General features: G+C 37.6%; 1 long non-coding RNA gene across 2 annotated transcripts in view; it reads right to left on the bottom strand.

Moving 5' to 3' along the window:
• The window catches only part of LOC104686077, a 172,036-nt gene extending 151,386 nt beyond the window's left edge, over positions 1–20,650 (bottom strand). Inside the window, exons 1-2 of one of the 2 annotated variants that reach the window (XR_751256.4) lie at positions 20,472–20,650; positions 20,108–20,145 (exon numbers count right to left, since the gene is read on the bottom strand). This is a non-coding gene — a long non-coding RNA (uncharacterized LOC104686077). The remainder of the gene's footprint in view (positions 1–20,107; positions 20,146–20,471) is intronic. The other variant, XR_005601455.1, reaches the window with a different exon arrangement.
• Positions 20,651–26,744: the final 6,094 nt, after the last annotated feature.

Below are 26,744 nucleotides of genomic sequence, written 5' to 3'. Positions count from 1 at the left end.
TTTCGCTGACTGATTCCATAACCAAAAATAATGTAGTCTTGCCCTTTATTTCCTCACCTGCCAGTTTCCAAAGATCATTCAAATTTAAAAAATGTTGTTTACATAACTAAGCTCATTTCCTGTTAGAAATAATGAAAGATGTTTTGGATTTATTGATAAATTTTATCTGATTTATGAAAACCACTTTTGTCCACTCTTTTCTGTTACAAGTGAGTGTACTGTACTGGGAATACTGAGCTAATGCCCTCGAGGAAGACCATGTGACTGCAATTATTTATGAATTAACATGTCACGGATTTGAAGCTTTGAGACAAACACATTTCCCAGCTGCACATTTGTGACTTCTGAGTTTGTAAATGAAGCAGATGAAATAATGACTTGCTCTTCCTCTCTATTCCTCTTATATATTGGCTAGTTTACTTGCGAGATATTTAAAGACAGGCACAAATACTTACATAGATATTTATCATCCACAGAGAGTGTAAATTAAACATGCCATTACTTTATCAGCTATGATAAATACTTGACGCCAGACTGGATTTCTCTACAAGTGATGTTATCATTGTTTTTAATACATCATTTGCCTTTAGAGATATAGAAATAATTTCTGAATGTTAATGCTGCTTAAAGACAACACAGTACAGGAGTAAAGCCCTGCAAGTAAAGAGTGAGCTGCTTTACAAAGCACAGTTATATGCACTCAGTGCTTTAACTCAATTTGTGCTCTGTGAGCCAAACAATAATTTGGCTGATATTATTAGATACATACTTGTTTGGTTTGTCCTGAAAACTTAAAAGTCAAGCTGAAATCAAGCTCAGATGTCTTAATCGATAGCACAAACATAAAGACAAGAAATAGATGTAGAATACATATGGTTTTGCTGTCAAATATAAACAAGTGTAGCTGATACACATAAATACATATATTTGTTAGCTGACTATGTAAATTGAGATGAAAGCCCATTTTCAAGCACGACCTGTGATAAACAAATGCATATAAATAAAGAATAATTCAAGATAACTCTAGAATAACATCAATTAAAACAATTACAGCAACTTCTAGTCATCATGAAGTATTGTTTCAGTTCCATCTTAAAACAGGAAAAGCTCTCAATTGTTCTTAAATCAACTGGTAACTGATTCCACATTTGTGGAGCCTTGAAACAAAAAGCTTTTTATCCCTAGTTTGTATTAATTCTAGGGCATGGTCGTTCCACAGCATGAATTGAGTGTAATGTATAAGCTGCTCTAAGGGAAAGCAGCAGCTTGAAATAGTGGACACTAATTGACACGGCACTCTAATTGCTCTTTTATATCCATATTTTAAAAGCAAGATTTTACAAGGGGAAAAAAAGTCATATCTAGAGTTGACACGACTGGCAAGTTGAAAGTGCAATTCAGACCTATGAAATTTTACAGAGCATTTGATAATATGTCAGATATACATCTATAAGTATAGAAAAAACCCCAAAAACATAAGAAAATATAATATAGAAAAAAATATTTGGAATTCTGATAATCAGTCTGTGCTATTAACTAGTATATTAAAACTGCCTCTTCATTCCCCCTTGAAGATAGCAGGGTACAGAGGAACTTAAAACTGTTATATATGTTTGTGCTTATACAATGTATTTATTTGTCTCCTTTAAACATATAAATAAACCATAAAAAATTATTTACTCTCCTTCAAAACCATTTTTTTTTTCAGATATTGATTTTCATGTTTTCCCTAGGTAAGTCCCCAAGAATTTGGAGAACTGCTAGGAATATGACATCAAAAGAGACAAAAGATTGGAAGCTGTTTAATGACAGGAGGGTGGGACATTTGAATCATACTCTTTAATTTTTTTCTCATAAGCAATAACAGGAGTTAAATTCTTGAGAAACTCATGAGAAAAAGACAGTCAGCCCTTTGAGAAAGAGCTCTGAATACTGCCAGTTGCAAAGTTCCCTAGAAAGTCTTCATGAAAAAGGGAGACGGTATCATGATTTGATACTACTAAAATTAAAAATCAAAGATAAAAGTGAGAAAGCTCAGTGGCTGTTGTTTCTTTATAAATCACAGTGACAATGTAAAGGACACAGTAAAAAGAAGTACTTTTTACCCTTCTCCCATCTTTTATAAAGGTCACATTCAGGGGATTGCTGTGCTTCCACTGAACCCCCGAAAAAGAATACTCTGAGAATAGAAAAAAGAAGGGTGGCATGACTAGAAAGGCGAGATGTCTGTGTGAGAAAGACTTTTTGGAAAAGAGCCTGTCGCCCACAAAGTACTGCAGCTTAAAGTACTCAAAGCTGCGTCTGAGGCAAGCCATGGCTCCTGCAGACAGACAGAAGGGGAGGCCTATCTTGCACCCTGAATGGGCGGCCCTGTTGCTACCCATCCCTCGGGAGGGCAGGATACTGCCTGCTCACCCTTTCACAAGCTTGGGAATGAGTCATGCCTTGGCCAGGGCACTGTCACAATTTATTACCACTCAACATCAGCCACTGTCCTTGTATCAACTGAGGAACAGTGCAAAAATCATACTTTTCCAGAGAAAGAATTGCTGGGATGGAAGAAAAATGTCTATGTATGTGGATTTATGACCCTGGAGACTGCAAACCTGCTGGACCACAGCCTTGCAAATGGAGTAAGAGGACAGTAGGTCACAATGAATACTTTTTCAGAGATAGCTCACTTTCCAAGCACTCTGAGCCCTACCTCCCATGGTGCTGTCTGTGACAATGCCCTTTTATTCTGGTTTCTTACTAAGGATGAGGATTTTGAAATCTAATGCCGTGCCTGTCCAAGAGGTGAACTATGCTATTTTTAACTTCCCAGCACCTGCAAAGGCACAGAATGGACCTGTCCTGGAAGGCACTATTTGGTCAGCCCAGCTGCTTGCAGTAGTTAAAACAGTCCTGTTTTATCCTCACTGTTATCCACTTATGCACAAATCTTGTATCTTCCTTTGTGAATGCAGAAAAATTTCTAGAGGGAAAACCAAGATCAAAAACTTGGACACAATGAAAGTAAAGACTATATCATGGTTCTTGCCTTAAATATCAAGGAAACTTTTTATAGGGGATCTGCATATCACTAGTAATTGCTGTCTGATATTTAAATCTTGCACAAGATAAAGGACTGACAAATGTAGATAAAAGGTATATTATGTTTTGTTTTACTCCATTCTTCTGGAGTAAATAAGTATGAAATATGCATGCATTGCATCATGCAGTGAACTAATAATTATAGAAATAAAAACCATGGTCAAGTTTAGGTTTAGACACATCTTTATGAAAACGTATAGCCACAGTTTGACTAGTGAGAACCTCTGATTAGAACTGAGTCATTCTCAGAATCACTGTGGGGAGTGTAGAGAAAAAAAGTCTGAGTTTAGAAAGGACAGACAGAAGAGTAGGAGGTTAATATTACAGCCTCATGGGAATAGAAAGTTGTCTGTGAGTGAAATAATGATCTTCAGTCTGCAAATTCTGTAGATCCACAACACCTAAGCTTTGCAAGGGAGAATACTGTTTGTTGGAACTCGTGCTTAATCTGGTTATATTATCCCTTAGTAGTTGGATAGCCCATGTGTCCTAAAGTCCAAAAAACCAAAATAAAAATAAATTAAATTGAAATAAAACAAACATTTGGAGAAAAGCCACACAGTAGGGGAAAACTGGCAAAATATGGGTCAACTTTTGAGCTTGGCACACATAACCACAGTGATGTAACTTTGCACCCTCAGGAAGATCAACTTTTCTGAAATCAGGAGCCAAAGGAATGGTCTGGCTCAGTTGCAGCACATCACCTAATGGTTGCCAGTTACAGAGAACTATTTTGTAGTAGCACAACAACCATGTGATAACTCACTGGAAATCAGGATATCTCTGCAGAAAACTTGAGCTGCTGCTGTGGCTTTATGACTTTATAACACAGTCAGTAAATAACTTATCTCCAATGGGTCTTAGAATAGCAGCTGTAACTGTCTCTGGGTTTGCTATTTTAGTGTCTTTATAATTCACACAGTTCCTTCCGTGGCTCTATCCTGTTATTGCTGATAGGAACCAAATGAGTCTGGTACTCTTCGTCTGACTGACTCTAGTAAGTTTGTGTCCTAAATTAAACACAGTGAAGATTCACAATGGAAGAAGGCAAAAAAGTGAGAAGAATTCTCCAAAGTCTAAAACATTTCTTTCTACTCACACAATGAGAAGCAAGATTTTTTTTGTTGTTGTTGCTGAAAAACTCTGCATCTGTTTTTTTAAAGAATCTTCTTCTGATACAGCAGTCACATTATATTAAATAACCCAGATCTCACTACCAGATAAGTCTTATTTGCAGTAACAGCCCTCTAACCTTGAAATTTCAGCCAGATTCCTTAGTTAAGATATTCTAAAGACAAATAATATGTCTTTTTTAAGTCTCACAGCAGGAAAGGTTATGTTTAGAAGCAAATGAAATTTTAAGAAAGGGCACCTGGCCACCCCTAGCCATGAAACTAAGCCAAGAAGAATCAGCTGTGACTGTGATTCAAAAAAAGGTTAAATACCTTTCTGAAATGAAATCATGATTTTCTGTATGAAGTGCCTAGTGTCTGTGAAAGGAGACTGAGAGATATCTACTTCCCAAAACCAAGAATAGATTAGTGACTAAACAGCAGTCAGAGAAGGTTAGAACTAGAAACCCAAGCAGAGTGATAGCTGGAAACAGTTGTGAGAGAACCTCTGAAACCTCACAGTTAATCTGACAGTGGATAAAAGAGGTGTACTACTGGAAGATGTGGGAGGCAAGAGGCAACTATAGGGTCTTGATACCTTTGAGCAACATGAGGTTGAGGCAGAAAGAACCAGCCTGATAGAGGACAGCTGAGGTGGAAATAGGGTCCAAGCTGTTTACTTGGTGCATTCTGGTATTTGCTGAGTAGTCCCAGTTAGGCTGAGTGAGCTGCAGCAGAGAATAGGGTCCTGAGGATCTTAAGGGTTCCCAAACTCATAGAGCCTCCATTTCTCTGCCTAATATTAGGTACTTGAAAGACAAGTGAAGGTTAGGAGAATAAGAAGAGAAACAAAATTCCTAAGAGTAAATTCTGTACTGGATACGTTAACTTCCTCTCAAGAGAAATGAATATCTATGTTGTTGATTACAAAGTTGAGAGAAACTAAGCATCAGCACACCTCTCATATGCATGGAAGATGTGTCTTGGCCTTTGTAAAGAAGAGAAACTTTAGTGGGATTGCAAGTTTTTAAGAAGAAAACATTCATGATTCTACATCTTAGAAGAAGGAGGTGTTTCTGCAACTACTTTATGGAATGGAAGTGGTGACACCTTGGTGAACCTAAGGAAAGATACTAGATAGAAAGACAATGAGTTAGCAAGTCAAGTGGAGCAAATGGCCAGTTGGTCCATGGTTCTATCAGGGTAGAAACCAGTTAGTCAGGAAGATAAGGATGACTAAGACTCAGGCACTCCGGGTAGCATCTTATCTTGCTATGGTGTTGACAATCAAATCATAAGGACAGAGGGGCAGAAGAAGAAGTCGACAAAACAAAGCAAAAAAAAAAAGCCTGTTAAAGGAAATAACTCCTCTTGTTCATCCTCTTTCACGTTGAGGCTGGGTTTTTTTTGGTTTGTTTTTGGGTTTTTGTTTGGTTTCTTTTTTTTTAATATTTTCTCTTTTTTTTTGTTGCTAGTTTGCTTCCATTCACATCATAGTGCATACAGAAAGACCAAGCTTAAATAGATTATTTGACTGATATTTTTCAATTTCTCTGCCAACTGACTTTTTATAAAGATAATGGTCTGCATAAAAAACTGCTTTTTCAGTCCTCCGACAGGAGCTCCTGTGAAATTGAGAGAGGTCAAAAGAAGTCAGCTGCCTTTTTCACTCCTATTTTTTATGGAAATGGGCAACAGATTGGTGAAGACGTTGCAAAGGCTCTAAGGCAATCACTTTTTCAATTTGTCCAATATTAGTTTCAATAAGAACTGAGAAGAGAAACAATTGCCAGCAGCCCCTACTTGATTTGTTAAGACTCACTCTTGTCCACTTCAAATCACCTTTGACATTTACGAGCTCAACTTTGCAAACATCATTTGAGTATTATTATTTTATCTGATGCCTCTATTATGCGAGTGCCTAGGATACCACCATGCTAAAAGTGATGCATAGGTATCAGGAACACCACTAGTGTAACATATGCAAGGTATAGGAGTTTGTTAAAATTTGTGTGTGTATATCCAAAGTCAGTTTGCAAAAAAGGGAGATGTAATTTGGCAGACATTCACACTAACTAGCATATTGATAGCAAACTAGCTTTTCCCTGCACCTGCATTCTCCTATGCAGAAAACATCTTTTTAGAACCCATAGGGCATAACAAGCAAGTAAACGCTAATAGAGATAATAATATTAATAATAATATTAAAATAAATATAGGTTTGTACTCTTTGCAGCATGCAACAGGTTGCATGCCCACAGTTTTGCAGAGTCATAGGAACAAGAAGTAAAATAAAACCATGCCAAACGAGCTAACAATGGTATTGACAAATATTCCTAGGACACAAATGCTCAGTGTGATTTACTGTGTGAGTCCAGTGCACGCAGTTTAGGTGTTGGAAGAAAACGTCTATCTGAGTCAGAGAGCTTGATATAGCGTCTAAAACAGAGAGAAAATAATATCACTGTGGGAAGGGGGGTGTTCAGTAACTCGTGCAGATTCTTACAGAAAAGATGCCCCTTTTCCTGAAGCCAAAATTGTACAACAAGTACTTTCTTCCTATGGTCTTCTGTAAGGCTGAAATTATGAGACTGTCAAAGAAAAGGGAAATTAATTGGAACAGAAATGATAGAAAAGTGGAATGGGCAATGCTGAGGACCACTTTCAGAGACCAGAGTGGCTATGTGAGTTTGATAACATACACTATATCTGCAACCAATTCCGTGTCAGGATACAGAGAGGGCCAGGATGACTTTTGCCATGTGGGACCCCAGGCAAACTATGGCACATGGTGTCCTAAATAAAATTTGAAACGGAGAAATAAATCCAAGGAACGAAAGTTATCATTTGCCTGAGATTTTGCAAATATCTGTGGGAGAATAGTAATGTTTTTGGGAATGCTCCATGGTGAGGGGAAACCAGATGATAATGGCGTTAAGCTGGACTGAGCAAAATTTCTGTAGTATTTGTAATGAGATTCTATTTGTAGCTCTTTTTAAGATTTTGCTTGCCTCATAAGTACCTAGTAACAATAAACTTCAGGCATTCTGGAATTGCACTCTTGGAATTACTCTAACATAATTTCCTACTTGTGTGTTTGAAAAAATATTTAAAAGTTTATTAAAATACTGCAATGTAAAGAGTAAATAAATACAAAATTTGTAGAGTTAATAGTAAAAAAAGAGGTGAAGTTTTTCCCCCCCCTTTTTCACTTGGGTATGGACTAACACATGTTCTAAAGAATAAACCATCAAATATCCCCTATATATAAGCTGTCTCTCATTGGTTGCAAGTAAGCTACAAAATTTGTATTGACTGCACTGTGAAAGGATCAATGCCACTGACACCTTGATATTTGCTCCCACTTTCCATTTACTTTTCACTTGTGACTTTAAAATATAAGTGACAATGAAGCATTGTCTCTATGGTATATAAATGGGAGCTTATTTCCTGCATTTACTCTGGTTTTCTTAGGGGAAAGGGGATTTACAGTTAATAACAAATCCCGTTCCACATTTGGATTATTCCTGTGTACAGTAAAAACTCCGTGAATTTCAAATAATGCCAATTTCCATCTCAGCTGGAGAGGCGGTGGGGACTCTGGTGCACGCTTTTTATCTCAGAACTGTAAGTGCTGTGGTAAAGGACTTGGCCACAAATAATCCCACGTGTCACCAAGGCTAGTGATAAGCAAATGCTTGTGGAAAGGCCCTTGCTCCCTAATCTTCACAGACCTGTCTCCCTGCACTATGACAATCTCCACAGCAGCTGAGTTGCAGTGATCAGCACTAGGCACAGTGGGTGCTGCTGTCCTGGTCTTTGCTCCCTGGGCGGTTCTGTGCACAAGTCACATGGAAATGTCCACCACCCTCGATTGCTATCAGTAATGGATGGGCATATGGAGAATGATCTAACTGATTACCAGGTCTGTCTCTAACATTGTTTTATCAGTTGGCAGCAACTTGCAGAAGGAGCTCAGCAGACAATAGTAAACCTACACCCCAATATTACACAACTAAAATCTTCATAGGAAGGGAGAGACAAATAAATAGAAACACATTCTTCATTTTTTCTAAGAATATGTTTCTTAAGATAGGTTTTTTTTTTTTTTAATAAAGGAAAATGAACAAGAGGATCATACTGAAACTGGAGCAAGCAAATGTTTTTAAAACTATGAAAAACTCAGACAGCAGCAGAGGCATTGTTTAGTTTATCTACTGCTCTATTCCTTCTATTTAATTGTTTTGCCAAGTTTCTTTCTTGGACATCCTTTATTAGAGTATACTAATATACATTTAATCCTAGTACAACAAATTATATATTCCCTTTAATCAGTATCTTACTCTCTGCCAACAGAATGAAACCTAATGAAATATATCAATATTGAGGACACAAATGATGGCAGTTACTTTGCCTACAAAATAATTATAACCATTAAAGATCATTCATGTAACGTTCCAGTGGTAATGTCTAGAGAAAGGGAACAGCACAGTAGTGACATTCAAACAGGAACCCAGCACCCCCTCACCCTGGAACCACTAATAACTTCAGCTGGAACAATTGACAGAGGGGAAATGAATCATTCCCTTTGACAAGAACAAAACCATATTAAAATGTAATAGTTTATTAAACAACTGACTTCAGAAGTTAAATTACTAAATTGTATCTCCATGGGTTTTAAGAAGTACTTTCTGATCACAATAATGGATTGCCTACAAACTTTTATCTTAGCCATCGCCTCCAGAGTTGCTGTATTTAATTATTTAAACATTGTATTAATGAAACATGTTATACTAGTAAGAAAACTACTTTTATCACAGCACATGAAAGAAAAAAAATGTGGTTTACACTACACAACTGCATTTGCATCCCCATTGCAAATAGCAAAAAAGCATCCTCTCCCTGATCCTCTCTTTCCAGCTGCTACGCAGAACTAATTTAATGGCTGCCATTGTTCTTGATTCTGACTTGATTAAAAAAAAAAAAAAAGAGAAAAAGAATAGAAACCATTTAAAACATTTTTATGCACCTGTTGTGCTGCATTATGACCCACTGTGATTTCAATTTATGTCACATGAGAACATGCCACTACAGCACCAGATTGTACCATGTGCAAAAACTCTAGCAGTGCTGGAAATTGATGTCATGCACATTTTACAATGCATATCTGTTCACATAATGCATAGAACACATAAATCAAGATTAAAAAGGAAAGGGAAAAGAAATTAGGCATGGCACAAATGAGGTTAGACAGAACCATTCTGATTTGTACATGTGTCCTTTTGAAGCTGGAAACCTCTGCTGCAGAACAAAGACCTCTGCCATTTGAGCTATTGAAAACCTAGTAGCAATAGTAGATTACCAACTTTTTTTGGTGGATCAGCCACAAGAGGGAAGTAAGACACAAGTGGGTTTCAGGTGTTTGCTGACATTAGAGTAATACTGTAAACTAAGAAAACTTGGAAAAAATCCATGTTCTGGATCTGGTAGGACCTAATGATGGGTGTCTCTGCTTATCTCTGCTCAGTGTTGAAGTGTCTCCCTCAACTTCTTTTCTGGTCCTATCTTCTCCAGCTGCCAAGATGTCTTTCTCCTTGACCATCTGTCCCACGAGGGATAAAAGAATTTGGCAAAGTGCTCTGGAGCACGTGAAAAACCAAAACTTAGGTACTTAAATGGAAAATGCAGAAATAACAAAATATTAATCATATGAGCTTACAGTTAAGCACCTTTGAGAGCCCTTAAGAAAGAGACTTGTCTTGGAAATCTGCACTGTGAACACACTCATTGAATAATCATGTTTTGTGGAAGAAGAGTTCAAATGCACTGTGGAATCCCGTACAGAAGAATCCAACAATGCTTTTTCTTTTCACAAGGCACAAGAAAAAATATACTTTTGCAGAGCACAGTTTGCAAACTTGCAACCTCTTCGCTGGAAAAATGGCAACAATAATATTTCTCTTCCTTACGGTTGTATTGCAAATGTTAATTATTACAAAATCCTTCAAGAACTGTTTGGAGAGCATTTAAAATGCTAAAAATGTTAAAAGGACATTCCTTAACTACCTAAACAGTATGTTAAAAACCCAATTGCTATTAGGTAGCAGCCCTTTACAGCCAGAAGAGCAGAAGCACTGTGGATTAAACCAAATAAAAGACCCTTTTCTCAAGGAAGAAAGAACATAACCATGATATGAGTTCTGCTTGCAACCAGTGACACTTCCAGTGATGTACTGTGTCTACTTTTGACTACTGTCCTTAAAAACAGATCTGAACTATTTGGAGAGTGGACTTCAGAAGAGAATGAGAACGACCAGAAAGCAAGATCTCTGAATGAAGAGTGAGGGTATTGTAGTTATTCTATCTAAGAGTAAAGACGAATGAGAGAGAAATGATAGCAGCTGAGAGATATGTAAGAGAAAGTGAATAATCTGTATTACAAGCCCAATGTGGATAGGACAAGAAATAATAGCTTTGAGTCATAGCAAGAGGGATTTGGGTTAAACATTAAGAAAAAAAATTGTAATTGTAAGGAAGGTTAAGCACTGGGGAAGAACACTCACCTCACCTGAGGAGACGGTGGGATCTCCACCGCTGGGAGATTTCAAGATTAAGTCATGCAGATATCTTTCAGGCACATTCAAGGTCCTGCTATTTACATGGACTAACTGATAAAGAGAGTCCTGTTTCCTGGGTTTCTAAGTTGTGCTGTATCATATGTACAGATAGTGAGAAATGGTTTGTTTGCGTGAGAGCTACAGAGACCAGCCACTTAATGTGTGGAAGCCACTAATGAAAAGCAAGGTTAATGGACCTTCCAAAAATATTCATCCTCATTTCAGTGTGGGGTTTTACTGACAGGAAGAGGACCAGGAAATTAATTCTCCCTGGAAATTTCCTTCTGTGAAGTAGCCAAGCCTGCAGGATGACTTTCCCAGGATTGTTCTTCTACTTACAAGCATCTGCTGGGAAGTAGCTCACTGCAGACTGATTAGATGGGATGCTGGTGAGTTTGTGCTCCAGGAGGACAGGAAGGGATCTGAAATCTCAGAGGAAGGGTTCTGTTGTGCTATGACAGACCAGTTGCTGAGAGTCTGTGCTGAGGTCTTCTCTCTGGCTTGAAAGACAAACAGTGCTTTGAATTCTTCTGCAGACTGAAGCAGAGATTATGTGGCTGGAAAACAGCCAAGAGAAAGGAACTCTGCAGGGAAAGCATGCCTTATGGAAGACTTGTACTCAGTCAAGACTCCTACTTAGCTTTAATGCCCTGCACCTGCCACATGGAATGTGTTTTAATTTCTCTCTTTCTATGAATAACCCTGGGATAGAGGAACAGTTTCAACTAAGATTTACCTATTCCTCCCAGGAAAATTGTGATTTGCCTGGGATATCAAAGAAGTCAGGCTACCTCACAGAAGTATGGCTGTGAGGGTATGTGGTCCATGTATGATATAACAAGCTGGCCTAGGATCGCTGGGTCACTACAACATGTATTATACAGGTAGCCTGTGCATAGGGAGTGGTTGTTTATCCAGGATTTCTGGGTGGTAGCTCATTGCTCTATCTTTATGGATTGTGAATGCCTGGAAATAATGAAAAAATTATTAGTGTCCATGAGTTTTGCTCAGAACAGGAAAACATATCATATCAGTCTTTTTGCAGAGCTATGGATTCAAATTTTTTAAATGCATAACGGCTTTTCACAGAAAGTGACTATCAAAGGCAGCTTTGGGCACTGTGGAGAGAAAACCTAGGCAAAAAAATCAGCTTCAGATCACTGAAAATCAACATGTATAAACATATCTAGAACTGAGATACTGGTGAGGACCAGCAGAGGTTTAGGAGAGAATGAGCTTCTTGATGAAAGTAGTGTAAAGGATGTTCTGTTGTCTCACCTGAAGGTAGAATACAACCAGAGAGTCAGGGGAAACTGTGAAGATATTGGAGGAAATCTGCATCTCTACTCAAGGGAATCAAGTCAGATTGTCCTGTTCTAGGGTTGCAAAGAAAATTGACAGACTTCCCAGAATCTTGACTCAAGAAGGTGCATTTATTACAATACTAAATTCAGGAACCATGCCATGTTAGGAGCATCTAGCGTTCTGACGTGCTTTTGGAAACTCTGAGAGCAAACTGACATGACATCCACTCCGTCCACATGAAGTAAAGAATGTTGGTTTCTTGAGACCCAATGCTGTAACCACACCTGTGGTTCTTGGGGTTCTTCTTAGCAGAACCACACAAGGACTTCTCTCTTTCATCTTGTTTCTTTAATTGCACCCTTCTTAGATAACCTCAAGCAAAGATGAGAAGGATTCACAGAGAGAAGGAGAAACGTGAGGAGAAGATCTCTCTTTTGGTCAGAAAATGCACAAGTGATACAGAGAAGGGGTGAATTTCAGACAGTTATTTGTGAATCTCTGGATCCTCAAATACTCATGTTCCCTTAGACTGGCAGCCTTTGAGGAGTGGCTGAAATGAATGCAATACTACCTTTGATGCACACCTGGTAGAAAGATTGCACAAAATTCTGTCCCCTTAATCATATGAGATGCCGGAGCAAAAAGTTTCCCTTCACTAGCTTTCTTTTATTTTAACGCACATAATCAATTCTATCTACCAAGGATTTTTGTCTCTGCTTTGTTTTGGGACCCTTCTCATGACTGTTTCTCTCATTTCCTCCTATTCTAGTTCACTTCCTCCTTCACTGAAGCAAAACCCAGTCCATTTTAAACAACCTACAGCCCCTGCTTTTCCCACTAGAAACCCCACACCGCATTCGTCATGGGCTGTGGTTACACATTTGGGGGCAGGGTTTACTTGAATGCCTTTCAACATAACAGGTAGAGAGGGAAGGATTTTGGAAGATTAGGATCCTGTTTGTCAGTGTACCACAATACTGCTGCTTGAGTCGTGACTGCAAGAGAGCCAGAGTCACCCTGCAATGAGGATCTGAGGCCAGATTATTGGCAGTTGCCTAGAGAGCATTTTGTTCTTTGTGTTCCAGGGAGTAAATAGCACTTTGGGTATCCGCTGACGGCCAGTCCTTCATTCGGGAGAGCGGAGGTGTGATATTACACTTCTGCTTTATCCAAGTTGTCCTCCAAGTGGTAAATATGTGTGTGTGGGTATGCACATATGTAAAGAAAACTTAAAATAATTTATGAAGGAATTACAAAATCCAAGATGCCATAATCTTACTAAAGAAAAAAAGAAAAAGAAACCAAAAAACCCCTCCCACATATGAACAGCTAAACAGTGCTGCACTTCAAAATACTACTGGGAAAAAGAAAAGCCTGCTGGTCTTAAATACAGTGATGAACTTACACTGCAATGAAACAGTATATTTGAGGACTTCAGCCAGATCAGCTACTCATATTCTCTGGTTTTGCCAACATATTATGATATGAGAAAACACCTGTAAATCATGATGTAGGAATGTACCCTGGGCTATATTCCATTCCAAAAACTTTCAATAGCCAGTATATTAAACATATAGCATACAACATGTCTGAGTGTTAGGAAATGAAGTGCAATTTTCCCTCTGCTATTGAAAGTGAGGAAGTATTCATCTTCCTCCTGCCCTACCTTTGTCCTGTCCCCTGCAGATCTCCTATGTGTCAGAGGTTCCCACAACTCTCTCTGCCTTCAGTTATTTTTAAGCAATTAATTACAGAAACACTTTTTAACCCAAACCCAAAATAGATCAGCCAAATTAAAATAGTTGTAAAGTCGGGTGATATTAGATGGACTTTAGGGTTTAAAACACAGATGTGTTTTGTGCTGAAAAGCAATATTTATGGCCAAGAAAACCTTAAAATCCTTTTTTTCTAGATAGTTGATCTACATTTACTGCCTGGACATATATTTTTCTTCATGGAAATTATTTGACAGAGGCAGCTGTAGAATATTGTATTTATGCTGTAAAAAGAGGAGTTGACAATGTATAGTATTTAGCAGCATTATGGTAAGGTAGGGATATTGCACTGGGAAACACTATTTCTTACTGAAGAATTACTATTGCCTTTAAAACAGGAAGGTAAATTGATACATTGATCTCACAACATTCCAATATCAGACACAGATACATCTTAATATATCACCAAAATATCATTCTTCCTATACTTTCTAAGGAGGCCTGTCCTCTGAATTGTCTATAAACTGCCCTCTTAGCCCTTTAATATAAATATTCTCCCCAAATTCTCAAATGTATTATGTAGAGAAAAGTACTTATTAAAATAACATGGCAGGCCTGGCTAGAACCGAGAAAATCAAGAAATTCACAGCTGAGATTGAAACTCCATCTTTGAGACACCCCATTGTGCTTTGTTGCATTTTAATAAGTGTTCATCTGACCCTCTGCCAGTTAATTATGGGGATCTTCAGAATTTTGTTCTGGCCCCCTTGCTCTTCACTACTGATGTGCTCCTTTCACTTCTATTTTTAGGGACCTTAAGGTGAGTTATCATTGTTAACCTGCTAACAGCCAGATCTATTTTGCCATTTTAGCTGATCCTACTAAAACAGGTTTTAGTCTTTTTGTCTTACCTCCCTAAAGTGCAAATTTGGACCTTAACTGAACGTCTTAATAAAAAAAAAAAAAAAAAGCGAGAGAGCAAGAGAGAGAGAGAAGAATCACAAAAAATCAGATCCCTTCTCTACCGCCAAACCCACTAAAAAGTAACTCCAAGTTTTCAGTTCTATTAGATGAAAATCGATTTATCATTTACAGTATGGCCAAAAGAGTTGAGATAGTGGTAGATCTTATTTAGCTATATCCTTTGGAGGAGTTGTTGGGTTATAATTTTACATTTTGTTTTGGGTTTTGTTGTGGTGATTGGTTTACTTTGGATTTCCCATTTGAAAATAAGAAGAGATTGTAAGAATACTGGAAATATTCCTGTGACATTACCTCTCTTGTTAACTACACAGAAGTAAGAACACTACACATACCTAGGCAAATTTTTATTCAGGAGAGAGAGAAGGAAAAAGCTGCCAACCAACCAACTAACCAAAAAAACCTATGGAAGGAAATGTTTCTTAGTGCCTCATGTAGCTGCTCTCTGCATCAAGGTTTTTTGGGTTACTTCTGAAAGAAACATGGATTGGAGAAGGAATTAATTTACTCTGAAATTTAGTTTGTCACCCATGAGGAAATATTGCTCTGCTTGATAAAGTAAAGGAACCTCAGGAGGGGACAGAAGTAAAACTAGACATCATTAATGAACAACTAAAATTCTGATTATTTGGAGGTTCCTGGATAAAATGAGGACAGAGACAGTTTTTTGAAACATTGTAGACAAACATCAATATTGTTATACTTGTTTGAAACAATCATCTGAATCTTCCGAGATTTGTCCATCACTAGAAAAATTTAATGAATACTATTTTGGTAGTGGAATTTTCCCATTGAATGCAAATAATTTCAAAAGTTTATTTTCAGAATGTTTCATGCTTGCTTTTTTCAGGCAGCTGGTAGATGGAAAGGGTTTCAAAAATAAAGAAAATTGTATACAATGAATTACCAATTGCAGTAGACACTAGGAGATTAAATGTATTTTTATTGTGAAGACATAATGCTGCTATAACCTCACCTTCTCCACCCCCATAGGGTAAAGAACACTTAATGAAGGAGAGGACGCTTTTATTAATCTGTAATCCATTTCTGGTCTATATAATATCCATTAGACATTCACTGGTAATTTCTTCCATCTAACCCTTATTTTGGAGACAAAAGTATTCTTTCAACCTTTAATAAGAAAAGGCTGATAAGTGGTTGACTAATAGACACTTTCTATTTTATTTTTAATATAATCAATAACATTTTGACACACTTATATTCCCTGTTACATGGGAGGCCATTATGCCTTTTTGTTTAGAAAATCTTTCAAGATGTGCATTTCCAGGACTTCTGTTCTTTGAATATCTGTGAAACTGTACTTCTTAGAAGCAGTTTCCCTGGTGTAGCTTTTTTCTGAGAAGGTCATCCCACTGGTAGAAATCCCACTGGTGTGTATAGGTTACAAATAACACAATTTTCTGGTCAATTTTTTCCTACAGTTTCCAAACTTCCTTCTTTTCCCGCTCAGGAAATATTAGATTTCTCAGTAGCTGCTGGGCTAAGCTCTTTCGTTCTGCCTCTACTCCTAAACAAAGTTAATGCCTGCTTGTTGTCTCTGCTTTTTTAGCTTTGGTCCAAAGCTCATTTTCAGTTTACACTCAGACATTTGATCAGCTACTTAGATTGTTTTATTAAAATTTTATTTAAAACAGTAATTATAGGAAGAATACCTTCTTATAGTAGAGAATACATCCTTATAGCTAAGAAAACACCTGCTTTGCTTTTTGTGAACAAGATGGGGAACTTTCTGTAAGCCTGACACATTATCAAATGAAGGGTTAAGGGATGGCATTAATTTTTTTAAAATTCTGTTACTTCAGTGAACTTGATCAGTAAGCCTAAGATTAACTTTTGTCTTTTTTAAACAAAAAATCTAACTTTGAGTTTTGCTTTTATTATATCTAAGGAGATTGGGTAAAAATATCCCAAAGTAAAGCAATTCTGCTCCTTAACCCTGTAGGACTGTGAACACAATGGGTTCCTATGCTCTTACTTGCTGACAGGATATTACTGCTTTCCTTTGATATATAATTTTATAGTATCTGCTGCTAGTCAATTGCCCTTTGATATGCAATTTTATAGTATCTTCTACCAGTTTTTTGACCTTTTTTATTGGTGTTGGTCAAATCAGGTGTATAAAGCAAGAACATCAGTATGAGGAGTTTGAGTTGAATGAGTTGTCTATTAATTCTGCTGATAGGTTCCAAGTTCAGTGTTATGACAGAATTCTTCCACCTTTTTCCCAAAATTTGTTTGTTAGTCTGTCTTGGCTTGCCTAAAGGGCTACTACCAAAACTTTAGGCCCTGATCTTGCAGTCAAATTTTCATGTATGGTATCCTATTGACCTCAGCAAGTTTTTAAGCAGATACTAACATCAGACAACCATGACTTTGTTCCAGGAGAATTTCCTAAGACAATCAGCTGTAAAGTTGCTGAGGAATTCAGATAGGCTGGAGATCAGCAAATGCACAAGTCATGCAGGTTTTTGTCTTCTATATGTCACAGTAACAATACTTGTCCTTGTGACATTGGTAGGGCCCAGGAACTTTGATGGCAGTGTCCTCCATCCCTATCTCTCTCATTCCCTGGATTTGTACACAGACATTTACACATACATACATATATATATATATATATATATATATATCTACTAGCATCATGGAGCCAATTTACATACATGTATATATATTAGAACAAGTAAGCACTTGTCTCCTGAGTGTGTACATCAAATTTCTGATTTGCTATATATTCTCTGTTTGAGATTATCCTCTTTTCTTCAAAGGATTCTGGGCATGCATATGACTTATCTCAGTCATGTCACCTCATTCAGGTAAAACAAAAAAAGTGAGAGAAAAATGAAATAACTGAGAATTACTAAGTCCTTTGCATTAAAATATTATACACATATGTAAATCTGTTACATTCCCAAGTATCTTGGTTTTTTGGTTTGGTTTGTTGTTTTGGTTTTTTTTTTTTCAATTATAGTGTGCTGGTGGTATCTGATTTGGGATTTTGGATCTGATTCCTTTCCTAAGCCACAAATATAAATAAGGAATAACTCTAAGAAGTCCACTGACGGCAATCTTATATGTCTATCAAAGGATGAAGTCTTTGTTTCTGGACTTTGGGCTGATATTTTTACAGTTTTCTTTCTGTGGAAGTGATAAATGCAAAACCAACTTCCAAAACCCACTCACCTCTTTTCCTTATCCAGAATATGGCTGCAAGATATTGCTCTAATAAGCCACCCTAAAAAAGGAACTCTGATTTCCTAAGAGCACCAGAATAAAGTTTGTGTTAATTCCTGGTTAAATACAATGGTTAGATAATTAATAAGAAAGCTATCCAGAACAGTAAGCACATTCTGGAGTTAAGATTATTTTACTTTGCCATAATGAATACCACTCCTTTAAAAGTAGTTCATTGCCACAAATAAAGACACAATACTTCCGTTAATTTCCTTGAGTATTTTGCATAAAAATGTCATATATTTCCAACTGATACATGTGTAACCATTTATTTAATATTTTTTTATTTTCAGTTGAGCTATCTACATAATGTAAAATACTCTTTGTGCAACAAAAATCTTGCCAGGACTGTGAGTTCTGACATAAACAAACTGGGATATTCTTTCATGAAATACTGAGTTTAATTTCTCTTAAAACTTGTATGCATTTGTTGAAATGAAATTATGGTAAATGTAAAGTTGGAGCTAATTTTTTGTAAACTCTGATTAAAATGCAGAGTTAGTAACTTGGAAAACTTCCCAATCATACCTGAGGGGTGAAGCAGGAGGATTAGAGATACTGAGTGAAAACCTATGGAACAGATCATTTTCCCCACTGTATCCTTTTAAGAATCTGTAGCTCTTGTTTCTTATAAATTTAGCTACTTTATAGTATCTTTACAGCCTCAAATTCTTTTAAGAAAATATGACATCACTACAGATAGCTTCTTGAAGTTGTTCTTAAACTCCATTTGACTTTGTAAATACCTCTGAATAACAGAACATGCCGGGCTGGATCCTGCCAGGTGCAGGAAATCCTGTAGCAGTTTATCAAGGTGAATGTATGTAGCTGAAACTCAAATTTGGCTTACCCTCCCTTACATGGAGGCCAATGAATCATCTTATTTTTACCTCTTTTCCTCCAAACTTTGGTTGGATCTGCCTTCATTCCCCAACCCACATCTTTTTTTATTTTTTATTCTTTAATTAAAAAAGCTAAGAGGGAAGTGAATTTTCAAGACACAAAACTCTGCCATGCAAGAATCTGTGTGGTTTTGTCAAAGGCCTGCATCTCTGGCCATCTTGGATGTTCAGAGACTGATGAGGTGTGGACTTGAAGTAATGTATAAAACAAAACTGGGAACAAAACTTGCTAAACTGAGCAGAGGGTGTTATAATTGACCATCTACCTTCCATAAGACCTTGCTGAATAACCTGCTGTTACTAATATCACCTACCACAAAGGCATGTTGCACACAAAAATCATAATTTTGTGTTTGTAAATCATCATGAAGATATAAATTTGCATATGATGTCAGTTCTCTATAAAGCATGCTAATTTTTTTTTCTTTTTCTTTTTTTTCTGTTAAGGATTGAATTTTTCTTTGGAGTTATAATTGTAATCTACCTTAATGAGAAAACAGGACATTTTCCATATTAAAATAAACTGTAAGCAAAACTAAAATTTGCCCTTTGTTTGAGGTAAATTTTATGCTAATTTTATTTCACATGAAAAACTTTTTCCATCCCTAAAATAATCACAGACAGGGGATAGCACAGCTTTGTCAGAGAATTACACTTTTCAGGAGTAAGTTTGCATCATAAGGAGTCTTTCAGAGGTCCTGCTGCCCTGTCCAAAAGATGCTCCAGAGGCTAAAACAGAGGTCATTCTCCAATGCCAACTCCTCCTCTGTAAGATGTGGCAGCAGCAGCAAGGAAAGTGCTGTACATTCTCTCCTGTAATGCAAACTGGCTTTAAGATAAATACCAGTATTTAGAGAAAGAAATATTTACTGATATTCCCATGCCAAACACTGCAGCTGTAACTGTACGACATGTGAAGATGGCAAAGCAGCCAGACCCCTTCTTAAGAGTGTTTTTATTTTTTTTTTTCTGCTAACTGTAATGTGTGACTGCTTTTCTGCCTAAACATATCTAAAGGGCTATGAAAACTGAAGTCCTTCAAAGCTGTTAAATGTTTCCTCAGATTCACAATAAAATTCTGCATTACAGATCTCCTAGTAAAATCTCTGAAGCATTGCAAGCTTACTTACATAATTTTCCGTTAAGTCAGTATTTGTGTATTCAACACCTAGAAAATAAGGAAAGTGAATGTGGATAGGGAAGGGAAAAAACAAAGGCGAAGGGAGAAGGGGGCGGGAGGGGAGGGGGGGAATAGACAAACCCTACCCTGAAACAGCCATGCAGCTATTAAACATATGCCAAAGTAAACAATAGTGTGAGGGTCTGCCATAGCTTTGCCCTGCAGGTAGACGGCAGGCGGCACAGAAGGAAAGCAAATGGCAAGGAAAAGAGAAAGACGGTACAGGATGTGGATGAGATGCCGAGCCCTGAGAGCATGAACGGCCTGATTGTGATCCTCAAGTCACACCATCAGCCATGCAAAACAGGACATACCTTTCTGGCTTGCTGGTTCTGTCGGCTGAAACAAAGCAGTCCCATTCTCAGCGGGAGGCCAAATCAAAATGAAATTTTATTTAGTCTGCACTGTCCCCAGATTGGGTTTCAGAATGACTGCTTTAGGAGATAGCATGGATGTGGCTGATGCATGCTTTGCATATGAAACTGCAATAGAGGAGGAAAAAAAAATCTACATAATCAAAAAAATCTGTGCCGTGTGGATGGTAAAAACCCCTGGACGTTAGTGAAGCAGCTACAAAGGATGTTTTAAGAAATGACCTTCCTGAAAAAAAATGCACATTTGTGCTTTGCAATACTATTTTCAGTAAATACATAATAGATCACTTTGCATGTAATTATTCAGAAGCTGCCCTGAGAGACTGAAATATCAAATAATTTTTCTTTTTTTTTTTTTTTGTTTTAATCATGAAACAAAATTACAGTTTGGGAACAAATGCAGAGAAAATGTATATCTCAGGAGGATTTCTGTGCCTTGCAGTGGCTAGGAGTGATTGCACCTCAAAATCCTCTTCAATTTAATTTTTATGTCCCTGTTTCCTAGAGTACCTAAAGAAAGGCCTACTGCAGTAAAGAACATCTGCTTTTCGTACCACTGATCTAATACATTCCACCTTGCACTTTTAAGAAAGGACCCATTCTTTGATTAGACACACTTAATTTTTCAGACTGTTAATAAATAAAAAAGATCACCAACTGATCACACAGTATTTTCATTAGAAGTTAGAAATAACTTACAAAGGCAAGGAATAGTCTGCAGAAAATGCAGGGCATACACCGTGTAATGCCTTTGTTGTCAGTTATGCTGCAAATGAGATTTTCAAATAGGATTTGCAGAGGCAGGACAGTGATCAGCACAGTGCAACATCCAGGAAAGGGAAGTTGAGCACAGTATTCTGTGAAACAAGGGGGCAGAAGGGAGCCTGTTTGTAGATACATATTATTATCCATAGAAAACACTTATCACTGCTTGATTTTGCTACACCAGCTACTTGGATGTAGGTGATACCAATAATTTTTTAAGTGCACATCTGTGTGGGAACATGTGTTTGTATTTATCTGTGTGCAGGGCATGTAAGCCTGTAGTCTGTGCACATGTCCACGCCTGGTGCTTACACTGCAAAAGACAAGCAAAAGGCAGCGCAAACAATACATGTTTTCAATTGACAGATATTTCTCTGCTGGAACATGCAGTGCTAATGTTGTGCTCTATCTAGCTTATGGACAGTTAAAGAATGGGATGGAAAAAAAACCAAAAAACCAAATATCATAAAATCTTTCAGAATGCAAAAATGCAAGATCCCAAATAAACCATACAGATAAAAACTTGCAGCAATAATGAGATACAGTGCAAATCATTCACACAATGTGCTTTCACACTGCAATGACGGAAGTCACTAACAACAATGCAACCATGTGCAGATACTCCTTGGAGAAACAGTCAAGCAAATTTTGTAATTCTGTCTCCTGTGCTTTGCAGCCTGAGTTTGAGACTTGCTGGAGCAAAATGTGCAAAGATATTGGTGTTTTAAAAATTAAGCATTGGACATCATGGAAGGTAACTTCATAATGAGTTCTCATATTACTATTTAAAGCTAGAAATCCATAAGGAGCACAGTGAAAAATATAACATTTGTTCTCCTTATGTCTTGGAACAACTGTTTTTATATTTGTAATCAACCTAACTGTTGTTCCAAACAAGATATTCAGATAGTCCCTAGCCTCATGCTGTATCTTATTTATTCTGATGCATATCTTATAGCGAAGCTTCATCTGTATTGAATTAATTTGATTTTTTTTTTGAGTGTTATTATTTTTATAAGTGCTGTTTTTTTTTCCTCTCACAGAACTTCCCACTTTAGGGAAAAAGAAAGATGTGATTGCTTTAAAAATAGAAGACCAAATACATAGCTAGTATTCCCAAAATTCAATGCACCTGGCATTCACTTTATACCTAATAAGCATCCGTGAATATGCAAATGTTCAATGTCTCTAGTAACCTCATTAATTTATTCCTCAGGCAATCAAAGAATGTGAACCAGTCCTCTGCTACTAATACTGGAAGTGGTACGCTGCTCAGCATTGCTAGAATAATCTGAAAGCACATTCTGCATATTGAAAACTCTTTCATCTTTCTTCCTTCCTTTGCCACTGTAATTCAAACAAAGACTTCCTACCTCAGTTTACATAGCTGACAGCAAAAGTTGAAAAATGCCAAAAAATAATTAAGACATATATATTATCTCTCTCTCTCTCTCTCTCTCTCTGTGTATATATATTTATATATATATATGTGTATATATATATATATATCTCCACGTGCACACAGGCACACTGGGAAGATAAATAGTTTAAAGAGATCTCAACAGAATTCCAGTTTGAAAACCACCTGAGTTTTCTTATTTATTTATTTGAAAAAGGGGAAGCTTGGGCAAGATGGGGGGGTGAGGGAAAAATGACCTGCCTCCTACTCTGCAGAGCAGCTGAATAATCTTTTCCTTTGCCCACATTAAAAGCCCTGAATAATGTTTATAAAATGTTAGGGAATCCCGGTAGGTTTCCTATTTAACAAGCCATGTATGACAAATCACAGTGTAATGTACTACGTTCTTAATCTTTAATTAGAATGTGAATATCTGTGCGAGAACGCAGTTAACTTTGACACATTAAATCTTCTGGTTAAAGTGCCTTACAGGAAGTGCAAAGATGAAACACTGCAACAATCTACTGCCTCTCTCCATTCACCCAGACAGTTGGGGAAGGATGATAACATCTTGTAATACCTGCTCTGTAGTAATTAATCGCTGTGGTATTTAGGACCATTCAAGTAGACAAATATGACAGAGACAGGGACAATTAGGAACCTTGTTCAAGCTACATTAACTTTTCCAGCTATTACAACACAGCAGCTCAAGTTTGCTTGTAAAAGCTGCAGAGGGATTGTTATGCATTAGCCGTGCGATTATTAATGAAAGAAAAGGAGAATTGTGTTTATTGTAGTTTGAAAATTGCAAATAAATTTCAATTATCTGCTATGTCATTTTGTTAAACATGCATTCTGGAAATGCCTTTGTACTCTAAATCATGAGCTACTTAGAGCAAACTAATACTAGAAAGCCTTTGGGAGATACAAAGTCAATATTTTTGTTGAACTGGCCTTCTTTCTTGGTGAAATCAGAGACAGACAGAGCTACCTGAAGATATTTCAGATAGTTAGTGAACCCACAGACACTGGCATTCATCCTGACTCCATGTACCAACAGTCAGAGCTGACTTTGAGACATCACTGGTGGAATGTGAGCTCTGCTCCACAAGAATAAGAAAGCTCAACTCCCTTACTGATGGCATGCATAAAGTGCATACAGATAAATAAACAAACAGTGGGGTTGGGGAGGTGGGAAAGCCCTTCAGAAAGCCTTTTGCCTCTTTTCCTTTATTGCCACAGTCATTACCAGAATAGGCCAAAGGAATCTCAGGGAAAACCTCTGGGACTTGGTATGGATTACATATTGTAAAGGTTACAAGCTCTGCTTTACTTTCTTATCAATAAGGAGCACTGAATGCACTGCAGAGTATAAAGTTTATGTTTTAACTACATGTTCAAGGCAGCATAATCTGCCATCGTTGTTTGGTACCACATGAGCACATATCAGTTCTCAATATTAAAGGAGGACAGTCAGAAGACAACAGAACTGGGCAAACATTGCGAAGACTTTGGCATGAATATTTACTTGGTGGTTGTTTTCTTAAAAAAAATTAAAAAAAAGAAATCACCTAAACCTGTGGCCCTTTGACGTTCACTTCATATGAATATTTGAACTAGAGTTTCTTAGCAGCATGAACGCTTGCAGAAAGCTAATTTGAAAGTCATACATGCGAGTGTTTGTGGAAAACGAATTCTAAATTTGCATGTGCAAATATTTGCACTGGGTATGCTGTCGTCTTCCCCCAGTCAGGGAGCAGCAGCGCTGCCACGTGTCTCGCCCCACCAATCCTTCCCAAGGAACCCAGCTTGAGTTTCAAATATTGTGTCAAATTTGCCCAGTGAACTTGTTTACGATCGAGCCCCAAAGTAGAAAAAAACCGAAGCGTTAAAAGTGTATGAAATGTACTTGAACAACAAATGTTTGCAGTGATGGGAGATGCGTAGCCGGGCATTTCGAAAGCAGGAAGAGAGGCTCACTGGCACGAAACAGAGTTTGTTAGTAAGTGTTCGCTCACTCCTGGTATGACTGCTTTTACCTCCTCTCTCCTTCCAGGGTGGAAGGAGAGGTGAAAAAGAAAACTGAGGGGTAAAAATACCAGTCAGGACAGGGAAACGTTTTGTGCTAATCTTCCCAGTTTATGGTCAATCTATTGAAATATTACCCTTCAAAAAATTTCTGAGGCTTGAACTGCTTTCTGAAGGAGTAGGACAGGACTCCACCATTTATTTGAAGATGGTTTTTTCTTTTCAATTTTGGTAGTTGCAAAGTACACTGCCTCACGCATGCCATTTTCTGCAACCTACATCATTGTAGTCTAGAAATAAAAAGAAAAGCCAGCTTAGCCCAGCAGAAATCTGCATCCCCACCCCAGAATCTGTTGTCACAAAATGAATGAAGGAGGGGGCTGGGGTGGGGGGGGGAAGGGAGGAAAGCAGCTCAGTGCACAGCAACAATTCCCCCTCTCAGCTGAGCTGCAATGATGTCAGCTTTCTGATTACAAACTGCTTATTTATGCTTCAACAGCTGCCAAGAGCAGCAAATAAGTGGCTAAAAGAGTGTCTAGACCAGGCATTCAGGCCTCTATTGTTTGCTGGTTGTTACCTGGTTGACAGCGATGGGTACAGCTGCCTGGTGTGAAAGAGAGCAAGGGATGGGGAGGCAGTGATTGACAGAAGGGCCCTCGGGGTCAGGCACAGCCAGCCCCGATGGCCCCATGGCTTTATGTTCCCCGGTCTAAAGGGAAAGTGATGGCTCTGCCTAGAGGTTGGAGGTGAAAGGAAATGTTTGAGGGTAATGAAAAAAATCCTTTAGCCAAATTTGTGATCATGAACAGTTACTCTGGGGAATTTAAGACCAAGTGTTAGGCAGTTTTCTCTATATACAGAAATTGTTATTGGTAGCCACCACAGGAATAATAATGTGTTAAATGTATGTGGGCAAAAATGTATCTTTGTGCAGTTCTTCACACAGGAGCTTAAAACTGCTGGTGGTTTTATTTTTATTTAAGTTAAAACTGATAACGCCTCTAAAACCTGGTACTACGCACTATGCTGAAATTCGTTCTGCTTTAGGGCTAGCTTTAAAAGCATTCCCAAGTTTTTCTGAAAAATATTCAGGTGTTTGGGAGGAAGAAATAGATATTCAGATTAGACAATCATCTATCAATGCTCCCAGACACTTCATGAGTTTTGCTCTATACATTTATATTTTGGAGAGACAGTGGCTTTAAAAACAACTTAGTGGGAACAGCTAGACAGTGAGCAGGCTGACCAAAAACCATAAAATCCCTTTTTTAGTCGATATAGAGATGTCCTCAGTCTGGTTTTGATCTCATAGATGCTAGTGTGGTCCAGGCATAATCCTACTGAAGTCAAAGGAGTGACATTGATTCAAGCCAACTGCAATCACCGGCAGGCTGACTGAATTTCTCACCTCCCACCCCACGGTGGGATACTGTTCAGCAAAAAAGACAAAATCTCTCAGAAGTTTTAAAAGGATGAAGCCAATGAATTGTTTTTAATAGAACAGCAAAATCAGATTCAAAAGTCTTTGAACAATATGCAAAAACTATGTACATACAGTGTACCCTGGGAAAAATGAAAGCTTTATGCTCACTAGCAGGTCTACTGCTATCTTTGTCCAAACACATGAAGATTAAGTTGCTGGGGCAGCCATGAGCAGAATTAATCTTACTTTCCTGTTTGGCATTTTCTGACACCAGGCAAAGTCCCATGCCAAGAAAAAAAGTTGATTTTCAGAGCTTGTTACATATGACAGAATTATTAAATGTTTTATGACCATATGGTATAATTTTTTTACTGTGGTTTTTGAAATAGATTATAATTAACAAATGAGTAACCTTTCTCAGTAAAAGATACAAAAACCCTACAAAATAGTCTGGATGTCAGTAGTGGCTAGAGAAGTAAAAGTACAGCAGAGCACCTGAGTAGCAGGAGCTTAGTTTTGGTATAGAGTTGGCTTTCTACATATCTGATGCAAAAGCTGTAACTGAAATGAAATCATGTTAAATTAGCTGTAAAAAATA

Source organism: Corvus cornix, chromosome 1 (genome assembly GCF_000738735.6).
Source record: "Corvus cornix cornix isolate S_Up_H32 chromosome 1, ASM73873v5, whole genome shotgun sequence".
In the NCBI taxonomy this organism is placed as follows: domain Eukaryota; kingdom Metazoa; phylum Chordata; class Aves; order Passeriformes; family Corvidae; genus Corvus; species Corvus cornix.
The sequence above is the reverse complement of the archived record's forward strand: the minus strand, read 5'-3'. Positions and strand labels throughout refer to the sequence as shown.